We start from the raw sequence: 13,959 nt of genomic DNA, 5'->3' as shown, positions 1-13,959 counted from the left end.
GAGCTTTTGAGACCAATATTGAAAGGGGAAATAGTCTGATACATCCTTTTGTGCTTAAAGGGTTTGTAAACCGCTGCTGGTAAAAAAAAACAAAAGAACACCTGTATTACAATGGCATAATGCATACTAGAATATTATTTACATAGTTACATAGTAGGTGAGGTTGAAAAAAGACACAAGTCCATCAAGTCCAACCTATGTGTGTGATTATATGTCAGTATTACATTGTATATCCCTGTATGTTGTGGTTGTTCAGGTGCTAATCTAATAGTTTTTTGAAACTATTGATGCCCCCCGCTGAGACCACCGCCTGTGGAAGGGAATTCCACGTCCTTGCCGCTCTTACAGTAAAGAACCCTCTACGTAGTTTAAGGTTAAACCTATTTTCTTCTAATTTTAATGAGTGGGCACGTGTCTTGTTAAACTCCCTTCCGCAAAAAAGTTTTATCCCTATTGTGGGGTCACCAGTGCGGTATTTATAAATTGAAATCATATCCCCTCTCAAGCGTCTCTTCTCCAGAGAGAATAGGTTCAGTGCTCGCAACCTTTACTCATAACTAACATCCTCAGACCCTTTATTAGCTTTGTTGTCCTTTGTACTCGCTCCATCTCCAGTACATCCTTCCTGAGGACTGGTACCCAGAACTGGACAGAATACTCTAGGTGCGGCCGGACCTTGTAGAGTGGGAGAATTATTGTTTTATCTCTGGAGATGATCCCCTTTTTAATGCCAATGTTCTGTTTGCTTTGTTAGCAGCAGCTTGGCATTGCTGAGCCTATCATCTACTAGGACCCCCATGTCCTTTTCCATCCTAGATTCCCCCAGAGGTTCTCCCCCCAGTGTATAGATTGCATTCATATTTTTGCCATCCAAATGCATTATTTTACATTTTTCTACATTAAACCTAATTTTCCAAGTAGTCGTCCACCCTATTAATTTGTTCAGATCTTTTTGCAAGGTTTCCATATCCTGCGGAGAAGTTATTACCCTACTTAGCTTAGTATCGTCTGCAAATACGGAGATTGAACTGTTTACCCCATCCTCCAGGTCGTTTATGAACCAAATAAATAGGATTGGTCCCAGCACAGAACCCTGGGGAACCCCACTACCCACCCCTGATCATTCTGAGTACTCCCCATTTATCACCACCCTCTGAACTCGCCCTTGTAGCCATTTTTCAATCCGTGTACTCACCCTATGGTCCATGCCAACGGACCTTATTTTGTACAGTAAACGTTTATGGGGAACTGTGCCAAATGCTTTTGCAAAGTCCAGATACACCATGTCTACAGGCCTTCCTTTATCTAGATGGCAACTCACCTCCTCATAGAAGGTTAATAGATTGGTTTGCCAAGAACGATTCTTCATGAATCCATGCTGATTACTGCTAATGATACTGTTCTCATTACTAAAATTTTGTATATAGTCCGTCATCATCCCCTCCAAGAGCTTGCATACTATTGATGTTAGGCTAACTGGTCTGTAATTCCCAGGGATGTATTTTGGACCCTTTTTAAAAAATGGATGCTTCATTGGCTTTTCTCCAATCAGCTGGTAACATTCCAGTCAGTAGACTGTCAGTAAACATTAGGAACAATAGTCTTGCACTTACTTGACCGAGTTCCCTAAGTACCCTCGGATGCAAGCCATCTGGTCCCGGTGATTTATTAATGTTAAATTTGCCAAGTCTAATTTTAATTCTGTCCTCTGTTAACCATGGAGGTGCTTCCTGTGATGTGTCATAAGGATAAACACTGCAGTTTTGGTTACTGAAGCCCCCCGATTCCCTCGTGAAGACTGAAGAGAAGAATAAATTCAATACCTTCACCATCTCCCCATCCTTTGTAACCAGATGTCCTTCCTCATTCTTTAAACAAGGCAGGATATCTGATCCTGGTTTATAGAAATACTATCTGTAATCCAAGCGAGTGTTGCCTGTGCACAGTGTTCAGAGTGTGGTACTTAACAAGGCAGTGGGATCTGTGGGCATAAGCCCCCTCACAAATCCTGATAGACCTCGACAGCCTTACGGAGGGACAATCAGGCAATTCTTCTTACTGTAGATGGGCAGAGATGGCGATCAGTCTGCGAAGTCAGCAAACCGGCTGGTCCCGCGGAGTTCAGCGCTGCTGCAGGGCATCCGTTCACAAGCGGCAACGTTGGACTCGCTGGGGCTGGAGCTGTAGGCTGTGTGTCGTGTGATAGGCCACAATCTGCTCTCACAGCAGCGGGGTGGTGCTCAGATGGGATCCAGGAAGCAAGAGAGCGTGGGCCTGATCAGCAGATTCCTTTATAGTCCCTCCCACAATTCATCTGTGGAGCAGATTGTCTGCTGGGAGATTGTCAGGAAAGGGTCCATCCGCTGGCAATATCTATCATTTGGGATGCAGCACTGAGTTCCACCAGCAGGTGTCTCCTGGCAGTTTGGAACTGTCAGGAGAGCTTTTCCCTGCTGGTCTTATGTTATCTTTGGGCCGTAGTACTGGCGTCCACCAGCGGATGGATCCTGGCAGTGTGGAGCAGACAGCACCTCTTGCTTTCAGGTGTCACTTGAAGCTAATTACAGGCATTCATATAAATACAAGGCTGATGATTGCTCTCATCGCCCTGGTATCTTCCTTGTGCCCTGATCCATACCTGCGACCTGTAAACCCAAACCTGAACCTGTACCTGAGCCTGTACCCGATCCCATCCTGATCCTGTCCCTCCTGTGTTCCTGTTCCCTTGTAGTCTGATCCCATCTATCATCTCCCTCTCCCGTCCTGCCCCTGTTCATCTGCTGATCTGCTGTGTATGACCCTGGCCTGGCTAACGTGTTTGATTTTGGTACTTCCCTTTGGCTGTATTTATTATCTGTTGTCTGTGGGTTTCTGTTGCTTGGTTGAGCACTATTTGTATTGGGGGTGTGTACTTATTACTACTTATCTTTAATAAACTTTATTATCATTCACTTATATACGTCTTGGTGTCCTCTGACGCAGATCACACTGTTCTGGTCGCACCCGTTCATGACAGAGATGTAGTCCATAGTCAGTTCTGCAATCCAGCAATGTCTATTCAGAAGACTATAACTCCCACAATGCTTTTCTCTGTGCTCAGAACGTAATGTCAGTGATTCGAATCAAGCACTAGGGGGACATAGGAGCAAGCTGGAATAATAGGAGGCAAGTCTGCAAAATCAGATAACCGTAGTCCTCTCTCGGCTACATCCTCCCCCCACTTAAAAGTCTTTGGTCCCCCAAAGACATAATGCAATCCCACTGAATAGTCATTGATTAACACATTAAAGCCCTGTAAATATTAAATCTGCTAACCAGAATCTACAGTAGCAAAAGGCTGGGTAATAGAGGGATTTGTCAACAGTAAACTATATACGTCATCAGACAAAGCTAAATCATTTTGTTTACAGGCCAATAATAGATTAGTGACCCACCCAGTAGTGTCAGAGGATGGAACAGGGTCATTCTCTACCAAAGGTTTGGTAGAAGAAGCTGGCACTTGACTAAAATACTGAGCTTCAGAAATGAGTTCATCAGAGCTTTCTCCAAGGGCGTTGTATGTTAGTCTTTAACTCCGGTAGGATTTACCCCCTTCCTGACCAAGCCCTATACGTCACTGCGTAGCTTTAACTGACAATTGCACGGTCGTGCGACGTTGTACCCAAACACTTTTGACACTATTTTGGGACCATTGGCATTTATACAGCGACCAGTGCTATAAAAATGCACTGATTACTGTGTAAATGTCACTGGCAGGGAAGGGGCTAAACACTAGGGGGCGATCAAGGGGTTAACTGTGTTCCCTCACCATGTTCTAACTGCAGGGGGGATGGGCTCACTAGAACATGACAGAGATCGCTGCTCCCAATCACTGGGAGCAGTAGATTCCTGTCATGTTGCTAGGCAGAACAGGGAAATGCCTTGTTTACATAGGCATCTCCTCATTCCGCCTCTCAGTGCCACTATCGCGTGCCACCGGCGGACATCGAGCCTGCGGGACCCACGGGCACGCCGCCAGCGGCGTGTGCACAACCGCTAGCCGCAGATGATGCAGCGACGTACAGGTACGTTGTTTTGCACACCCGTGACACTTTGCCAACGTATATCTGCGTAAGCCGGTCGGCAAGTGGTTAAGGTGGACAGATTTCCTGTCTAAGTCTGGAGTATTTGCTCTGCAAAGGTTTGGGTCCACGGTTTGTACCCCAGAAACTACAGCCAGGCTCCGTTTCCTCCTCCCTCTCTCCTCCTAGTTCTTGAGAGGGGAGCTGGAACTTCTCCAAGATCTTTTATTCCCAAGTTGTCAGTTAGTTTTGGTTCAACCCCCCCCAATCCCCCTCACAGGGGGTGGTGCCAGTCTCTCTTCCTCAAAAGGTTGAGGTTCCACCCTTTTTGGTAGGGAGATTCCTTTTATGTCTTCTGCTGGAGACTCTGGAGATATCTTCAGGAGGGGAACCCACAACCAGTCAAGGGTCAGTTATTTCTCATTACTCTCTTCCTCGTTTTCATGTGGAGGGGCAGGTTTTGAGGCCCTAAGACTTCTAGACCTCAAGGTAGGTGGGCAAGGTACATCAGAGCCATGAGTCGGCCAATTTGTGTTTTCCTGGCACCCAATCTCCTGGTTGCAAATCTTGATCTCTTACTTTTAGATCAAAGTTCCTTTTGTTTTTTTGTTCTCTGACAGTGGATGCTTCCTTAGCTTTCTCATAGGCAGTTTTCAAGTTTCTTCGAAGTCTGTCAACATATCCTTTATAAGAAGCCTGAGGAGTATGATCTAGGGATGTCCCAAAGGCCAGGTCCACAGGAAAACGAGCCTCCCTCCCGAACATCAACCGATAAGGGGAGTATCCAGTGGAGTCGTTCACTGTGCTGTTGTAAGCATGGACCACTGCAGCAATGTAGTCACCCCAATGCTGTTTCTTTTCTAAAGGCAAAGTTCCTAGCATGTTTAGCAAAGTATGATTGAAACGTTCTGATTGTGGGTCCCCTTGGGGATGATAAGGGGTAGTTCTGGACTTTTGAACATTCAACAGTTCACACAGCTGTTTTACAAGTTTACTCTCAAAGTCCCGACCTTGAGCCGAATGTAGACGTTGAGGCAGACCATAGTGAACGAAACACGTCTCTACCAAAGTCTTGGCAACTGTATTGGCTATCTATTGACTACCTTTGCACCATCCACAGAACTCTTCAACAGTATCTGAGAATCTCGAGCTACCAGTGCCTTCTTAACAAGGCATCCCAATGGATCCTCCCGCTGATCCCTTCTCAAGTCCTCCTTCGGCAACTCTTGACTACGCACTTTTGTCAGGTCGCAGTAATTCAGAGGCACTCCTGCAGTGGTAACTCCCACAGCTTCAGCTCCTGTGGCCCCCTTATAATGATGCTCTACTGCTTGACACACTGCATGAACTCCTTCAGGAGTCAGATGAACCCAGTTCCTTGCACTATCACTGGAAACTTGCGATCTTCGAGACAGGGCATCAGCATCCTGGTTTCCTACTCCTGGCCGGTACTTCAGGCTGAACTGAAACTCGGAAAGGCAGCCAGCCATCAATGACCAGTGGCATCTAGTTTAGCAGTAGACAGCAAGTAGGTTAGGGGATTATTATTGGTTTTTACCACAAACATAGCCCCATATAGATAATCTCGCAGTTTATCCACCACGGCCCACTTGAGGGCTAGAAACTCCAACTTGTGCACTGCATAGCCCTTTGATGGTTAAGATCCCATGGTTTTTGTTTGTGAGCAATGTGGGCTGCTTGTTATGACCTGTTTTTTTCTCAGTTCTGGGAGCTGCGATGCGCACCGGATGTCCTCCCTTTCCCTCTACGCCTTCGGGTGGGTTGGGGTATCAGGCGGGTGACACACTGCGATCAACGCCACGCCTCCAGAGCTACACATATGACGTCGGTACATTGGCGCTGATGTGCAGGCGCTGTGTGTCTACATCGGTGTCTTTGTGAGAAGACTTTGGCGCCAATTGCCAAGCGGAATCCTCTGCTCAGGTGATGGCACCTCCCCTTCGCCTTTTCGCCAGCGTGACGTTGGCGGTTACCCTAGAATATACTAGAGTATTTATACTCCCCTCAGTTCGACAGATGCCCCTTGTGGTCGTTGGCCCCTGTGGACTTGTGATACCACTATGGACCATGTGTGTTAGCTTAGAAGTTTAAGGTAGCCCATGGTAGATTCTTTCACATATTTTTTCATTTTTTTCAGTGTGTAGCCTTTTCTCGCATTCATCAATCTCCATGATTTGGGATATCACCTTGACTATCACTTTTTCACTTCTCACCTAGGTATGGGCTATTCCCATCTTATCACTCTTTTCCCACTTATCCTTCGGGGTTTACACAGGTTCTCCCTTTTCCTCTTCTGTTTAATTCAAGTAAGCATACTACAAATTATATGTAACAATACACATTATTTTATACCTATTTCAGATAGCTTACGGTTTTGCTACTCACTTCCACTTGACTATCCATGGGATATCCTACTCCCAGGGACATTGTCCCCTGAGGGTCTTTTTCAGCATCTCATCTTGGGATATACCGCCTCAGCTCCCGGGACTGATGACGTATCCGGCCGGCTTGCAGCCCTCATCGCCATCAGTCCGACCCATGAGTAATTTGTAAGTTTGGATGGATGTAATTTTTTGCCCCACACTGTTTCATTTATACCTTTCTTTCTCTTTATTCCCCCTACACTCTCCTGTTATTTGAGACCCTTTACCAATAGTTAAATCTTATCAATTTCAGATATATATCAGCATCTGCTCCTGATGAGTGGAGATTCCCACGAAAAGCATTGAGCCATTCTGATGCTACTATTACATATACTATATGGGATCATTCTATCATATTTACTATGTTTTACTTTACTGTGCTGTAACAATCATGATTTTTTATATACTTACTATGTGATATATGGATTAATGTTCCTGACATTTTACAATGTTACTACCATTTATTACTATGCTAATATGCTATAACATATTATGTATTATATATGAAATAAATGCTATTCCTATGTATATGTGTATATCTGGTGTTGACTGCGCTACCTTCTAATTCAATATTCTACATATACATCAGTGATTTACATTAACTCTTAATACCACCACTCAGATTTAACAATTTAAAAAAAATATAAAAAAATATATAAATAAGTTTGAAATATATAGAGTCCAGTTTATATCCACTTGTGTTGGTGAAAACGTGGGTCCCTGAATGGGCTCTCTACTACTGTTGTGCTGCTATGGTGCTCTAATTCCTCCTTAGTGATTAAAGTGGCTTCCAGTGCCAAAACCACCACCGCATATGAATTGGCCACTCACCAGAATGCAAATACATACATGCCCTCGGTTCATTAAGGGATAACCAGTCCACTTGAAGCTGTCCCCCGTGTCGCTTAGCATGTAAATCCGTCCTCATAGAAAACAAACAGACTTCATAACGCAATATGCTTAAACCATTTATTAAAGATCAAATGTAAAAGGCTATATAACTCACATGTTATTGAAGCTTCCTGATGACGCAAGTACCATTGCGAAGCGCGTAGAGGCTGCTGGGAATTCACACGTGACGCCACTATGTCATCTCCTGTCAGGCGAAAGCGAGGCCTGAGCCGCAAATCGGAAGACAAGCGGGGACAAGGCTTGTTCCGCAGGCCGGTGAAAGAGGTAGACAGCGACCCTTACCATCCATCCAAACTGCTGGATAAGCTTGGTGCCAGCTCACGGGCACCGGTAACGTGAGTTATATAGCCTTTTACTTTAGATCTTTAATAAATGGTTTAAGCATATTGCGCTATGAAGGATGTTTGTTTTCTATGAGGACGGATTTACATGCTAAGCGACACAGGGGATAGCTTCAAGTGGACTGGTTATCCCTTAATGAACCGAGGGCTTGTATGTATTTGCATTCTGGTGAGTGGCCAATTCATATGCGGTGGTGGTTTTGGCACTGGAAGGCACTTTAATCACTAAGGAGGAATTAGAGCACCATAGCAGCACAACAGTAGTGGAGAGCCCATTCAGGGACCCACGTTTTCACCAGCACAAGTGGATATAAACTGGACTCTATATATTTCAAACTTATTTATATATTTTTTTATATTTATATATATTTTTTTTAAATTGGTAAATCTGAGTGGTGGTATTAAGAGTTAATGTAAATGACTGATGTATATGTAGAAGATTGAATTAGAAGGTAGCGCAGTCAACACCAGATATACACACATTTTGCACAATTTTTTCACAAGTTGGAGGAATAATTTTTTTGACCGCTGCAACCAGGGTTTTTTTTTAAACCTATACTTTATTTAATTTCTTGACTATTGTATTTCACATTAAAGCACATACAAAAGTGCACCGGTGGCACACCCATTACATATTCCTATGTACAGTATATATTGTCCTGTGTGCTGGATACAGAGATTCAGTGTGTACAGTTACAATATACAATTTATTGGTCAGACACCCATTGTCCAGTATCACTTTCCAGTTGCATGTCTCATACAAAGTCCCAACTTCTCCTTTCAGTTTTTTGTGCACTGAATAGTTCCTCTCAGAGGGACTGAGGCTCCTACTCACATATGCGCCCGGGCGAAGTTTCCCTTGCGTCTCTTGATAGAGGACTCCTCCTAATCCATCTTGGCTACCATCCACATGCAACTAATAAGGCTTGGAAGGGTCAGCATAAGCCAAATCTGGAGCTTCAGTAAGGCTCTCTTTCAAATGCCTAAAAGTCTTTTCACACTTCAGAGTCCACTGGTCCTGAACAGGCTCATGCGGCCTCCTGGGCCCTATCTGTCTGGGCTCCCCTGAATGCGACATCTGCGAACCTTCATTCACTTCCCTCTACAATAACTCATTCAGAGGCTTCACAATTTGGGCAAAGTTTTTCACAAATCTTCTGTAATAGGAGCAGAACCCTAAGAAGGATCTCAACTCTGTAACTGTCCTTGGTCGAGGCCAGGAGGTAACAGCTTCCAGCTTTCGTAGGTCTGCGGCCACTCCCTTTGCTGAGACCACGTGCCCTAGACAGGTGACTGAGGTCTGGTAGAATTGACATTATTCCAATGACAGTTTCAGCCCCTCTGCATGAAGCCTCTGCTCCATGCAGAGTTTTCGACTTTCTCGAGTTGTGCCTCATACTCCTCTAACATTCTGCCAAACACAATGATATCATCTAAGTACACAAGCACCTCTATCAGGTTCATATCTCCCACTGTGTTCTCCATCAACCTCTGAAAGGTGGCCAGGGCTCCTGCCAATCCTTGGGGCATGCGATCAAACTCGAAGAATCCCAACAGGTTAATGAATGCCATCTTCTCTTGGTCATCAGGATGCATCGGGATCTGATAGTATCCACTCTTCAGATACAGCATACAGAACCACTTTGCTCTAGACAGACATGGTAAGGCATCCTCTATGTGGGGTGTGGTGTACTGATCAGGAATGGTTCTTCGGTTCAGTTTTCTATAATCAATACACATCCGAAGAGTTCCATTCTTCTTGCGCAGTACCACAATGGGGGAGGCAAAGGGGTTCCTTGGCTCTCTAATGACCCCAGACTTCTTCAGTTTGGCCAACTGCTCCCGAAGATCCTCAAGGTCACTCAGCGGGATCCGCCGAGCTCTCTCTGAAAGACCTGTCCTCACTGTGCACTTTTAGCACAACCTACATCAAAGTAATTCTTGGAGAACATCTCTTCCCACCTGGCTATCTGGGTTTTAACCCTTTATCATCATCTGGGAGACAGATTTGGACTTTGAACGTGAGGTCCCCTTCCTGTATCCCCTGATATGAAGTCAGTTGCCGTAACAGGGGTAGCCACATTCACCTTCCCTAGCACCATGCAAGGCTTCTGGCTGACTGGTGATGTTTCGTACACTGACAGGGATTCTCCCCCCATTCTTCAGCAACATCCTTGTAGGCACAACTTCTGGGACTAGCTGTATACCAGTTTCCTCTTCCAATGGGTCAGCATCCAGCACCACAAATGGACCCGGCAGGTTCCAAGACAGCTTGAAGGTGGCCCTCAAACATTCTCTCTCTTCCGGTTGCAGGGTTCTTTCTCAAGTACCCAACCGCCACAATCTTCCCACTCCATCGACGGGTGCTTTTTGCTCCTGCACAACACACTGGAAAGACTGTCTCAGCTGAGGGTGAATTTTCTCCACTAGGGAACCCTTCACAGCCACTTGGGTGAGCAGTCTTCTCACAATTATTCTGATAGTGCAGCGCTGCTCCATAATGGTGAATCTGCTCAAATTATCATATCTATCATATGTGCAAATTCCTAAATTCTTGTAACCATTCAAATGTGAACTATAAAAATGTGCTCAAACAATCTTCTCATAAATATAGTTCATAATGTGCAAAAATCTTGATTGTTGTAAAATCCAGTCCTTATATAACAACACCGCTGTTCTCCTCCGTTTTCCAAAGGACCCTTAATTGTGCTGTAATGCCTGCTCACCTCAGAATTGAGTTAAATGATCTTTCTTTCACTCCACTACGGTTTCTCTCCTAAACATCAGGAAACTGCTCTCTCAACTCAACAACCTCAGGGTGATTTCAGATGGATTAAAATAATGATCTTTCCTGTGTAGATCCCCGCTACACTGTCCTTCCTTCACTCCAGGAACTCCGCTCATCTATTCATCTCTATGCATGGCTCTGTTGTAACATGCAATCATAAACAAGACTATATAGTGCTCTCTGTATGCATATTTATTAAAATAGCCCCAATATGGGAAAACTTACAAGATATCCTTTAAAAATTTGCATATACACAGGATTATTACGTCCGCTTGCTCACCACTACCACTCTCTCATGGTGGCTGTGTGCTGTCACGGGTTTGGCTCCTCCCCTCTATATGCGTATCGCCCTCTGATTGGGCTTCCTCAGTCTTATCACAAGGTCTGTGTTTGTTCCTATCAACAAGGAATTTTAACCTGCCCCAGGGGGGCCTCAAGCAGACAACAGCCAGGATGTGAAACTTTTCTGGCTTCCCAGCTAATGAACAGTCGAATGTTATCTGGAAAGGGATGTATCCATCGTAAAAGAACTTCTGGGTACCGATACCCCATATTTCCAATTCTTCCAGCTTCCATAAGGGCATATGCTTCAAGTGCTTATCTTAGAAATCCCTATACAGTAGCGTTACTTGGGCTCCCATTTCAAGCAGGGCTTTAGTGTAGGTCCCTTCTACTTGAAGTGAAACTATTGTAGAAGGCCCTATCAAGTTCTTTGGCAAATCTCCCGTTTGGGACTCTATTTTCTGAACCCTAACTACCTTCTTCAAAGGTTGAACATTCCTACTGACAATTTGACTGGGGGGGGGCATTGACCTCTTGTGTCCTTTTTTCCTTCCCGCGTAGCCTTCCCTTTTTTTTTTGAGTGCAGGCAAAGAAGAAGAAGGGCAAATGGAAGATCTTGTTGGCTGTTTCTGCCTTGACTCTCTGCGAGCTTCGAAGCTCCGTTTTACCTTGAGACGCCCAATTGGCTCCTTCACTGAGGTCCCCAAAAGTTTCCCTCCTTCGAGTAGAGTATCTTTTGTAATGCCTTCAACACCTCTTAAAGCAACTCTAGGCTGATTACTGTTTTGGGGCACTTAGCCTCGAATTGCCCAATTTCTCCACATCTGAAACACCTCCTTTCCCTGACTGGGAGCGCCTTCAGCCCTCCTGGGTTAAAACTTTGTCCTTGCATCATCCCTTGAGTTTCAATCACTCGTATCAATGCCTGGTACATCTGCGTTTGGGTCTGTGCAACTTGAGTGACCAATTACACTGGCTCAGTTTCAACTGCTGACTTTTTACTGTCGAGACAGATAGACACTTCTTGTCAGTTTCTGTCTCACTGTCCTCCTTCTGGCATTGAGGACCGGCTCTTTTGCTCCCAAGTTTTTCTCCTCCAACAGGGCTTCCTCCTCCCGAACTTTACTCATCACTTCTGGGTAGGTTGGGACCGTTCGGGCTCCCTTCAACAATAATTTTAGAACAATAGGATGATTTTGGCGGGCCCCTTGCAAGACCCAGTCTAAACGAGCTTGGTCAGCCGTATTTGGATCAATGCCCTTCTTAAGAATGATCTGGTGTAACATTCTATCTATTCGAGAAATACATTCAGAGAGTCTCTCTCCTCTTTTCTGGTGAATGTAATTGAATTTGTACAAGAGATCGGGGGTCTTTTTCACTCTTCCAAAAACAGCATACAGAGCTTCTATGTAATCTATAACAACAAAATCTTTTTTCCCATTCGCAGGTTTTGAATCACTGCTGCAGCGGGGCCTCTGAGACCCTCGCTCAGCCGCTGCCATTTCACAGATTCTGAAACACTCCATTCTTCAACTGATTGAATTGCTTGACTGTCAGGGCTGGGCTCAGCCCTTCCTTCTCTGAGCTGGCCGTTCAGCTGTCAGCTAATTGCTAGCTCCTATCTCTCCACAGTGACTCACCTGTTGATGATATCCTGCACGTCAGTCCTGCCTACTTAAGCCGTCCAGCCCAGATGATCTCTACCTTCGCCCTGGTCAACATCACAGAGACTATCTCCTGCGTTCCTGTTAAAGACTTGCTTGGTTGACATTCCTTTTGGCTCCAGATCCTGCTTGCTGTTCCACTAAGCTGGTCTCTGGCTTTCTGACTTTCTGGCTTGTCTGACTATCCGTTCCAGTTACCGAACTTTGGCTACATTTTGACTACGTTTATTCTATTTACTTTTATTATTAAACAAGTGTGATTTAACTGTACTTCTGTCTCAGTCTGATTCACGGTTTCTGACATTGACTCATCCACGTCTCAAAATCCTCCCCCCCATTTGGGGTAGGTAGTTGCCCTGAGAAGAACTGAAGCATCCTATACCCTTGGTTTGCATTATCAGAGCCATTCTTCTCCAAGCTCTCGACTAGCCGACTCATGTCCGTGTAGACCGAGGCAGGAGGAGCACTAGCCCAACGAGAATCTGCACCAACTGGTCCTATGCTCCCCGCACTGGCTTGCGGTGGCGGTCACCCCCCTGTGGCCTCTTCTCTCACCTGCAGTGGAATCACCCAAGCAACTATTCCTTTTGCTAAGGGCACCTTTTCTACCTGGAAACAGGCAGATATATCTTCCTGCCACTCCATCAACACCCAAACACAGTCCAGAGTGAACTCTACCTCCACATCCAGAATGTAGGCCCTCTGCTCTGGAACTAAGGCTCTCACCCACTGTCAGATCTCCTTTTCAGTGCTCTCACTTCCTGAGATCTCCAGAACAGTACTTCGCTCCAATCAGGCTCCTTGTACTCTCCCCCAGTCGACTGCAGCAGCAGAGTTCATCTCTCCCTCACATAATGGGTCGTGTCTGAACTGACTAGGGCCTTAAGCAGAGAACATCCCAGACGAGCCCCCAAATGTAGCACTGCCCCCTCGTGGGTTGCTTGGTAATGCATGTTCTCCTGTGCAGCCATGACCCTGTAAACTCTCCAGCCCCTCTAACACTCCAGGTTCAGACATGTTGTGAATACCTTTAAATGACACACAGACACAAAGCAAGTAGTTTCAACTCTCTCTTATTTTACTTATTTGGAAAGAGAGGTTTGAATCAAGGATTAGTCAGCCGAATCCTAGTTACAGCCAAGATTAGGTTGAAATAAGGCTTACAGCAATAACAGTTAGTAATGACAATGAATGATAACAATACACACAGTCACAATTGGATACCTTGAGAAAGCTATAAATGGATATAAGGAAATGTTTCTGTCTTAAAAAAGAACCCCGGGCCCGCTATAATACCTTTAATCCTAATGAGAGATAATGTACTATAGTTACCAGTAAAGTGTCCCCTTTAAGAGCAATAAACAATAATGTCCTAAAAGCAAGGCCTTGCACTGTCTTCACCGGAAAAGTTGGAGTTTATAGAACAAAGATTCCTGACTGTAGCAATGTGATGATAAACAAGGCAGG

This window comes from Aquarana catesbeiana, linkage group LG13 (assembly GCF_042186555.1).
Source record: "Aquarana catesbeiana isolate 2022-GZ linkage group LG13, ASM4218655v1, whole genome shotgun sequence".
Lineage (NCBI taxonomy): Eukaryota > Metazoa > Chordata > Amphibia > Anura > Ranidae > Aquarana > Aquarana catesbeiana.
Note: the sequence above shows the minus strand (reverse complement) of the source record.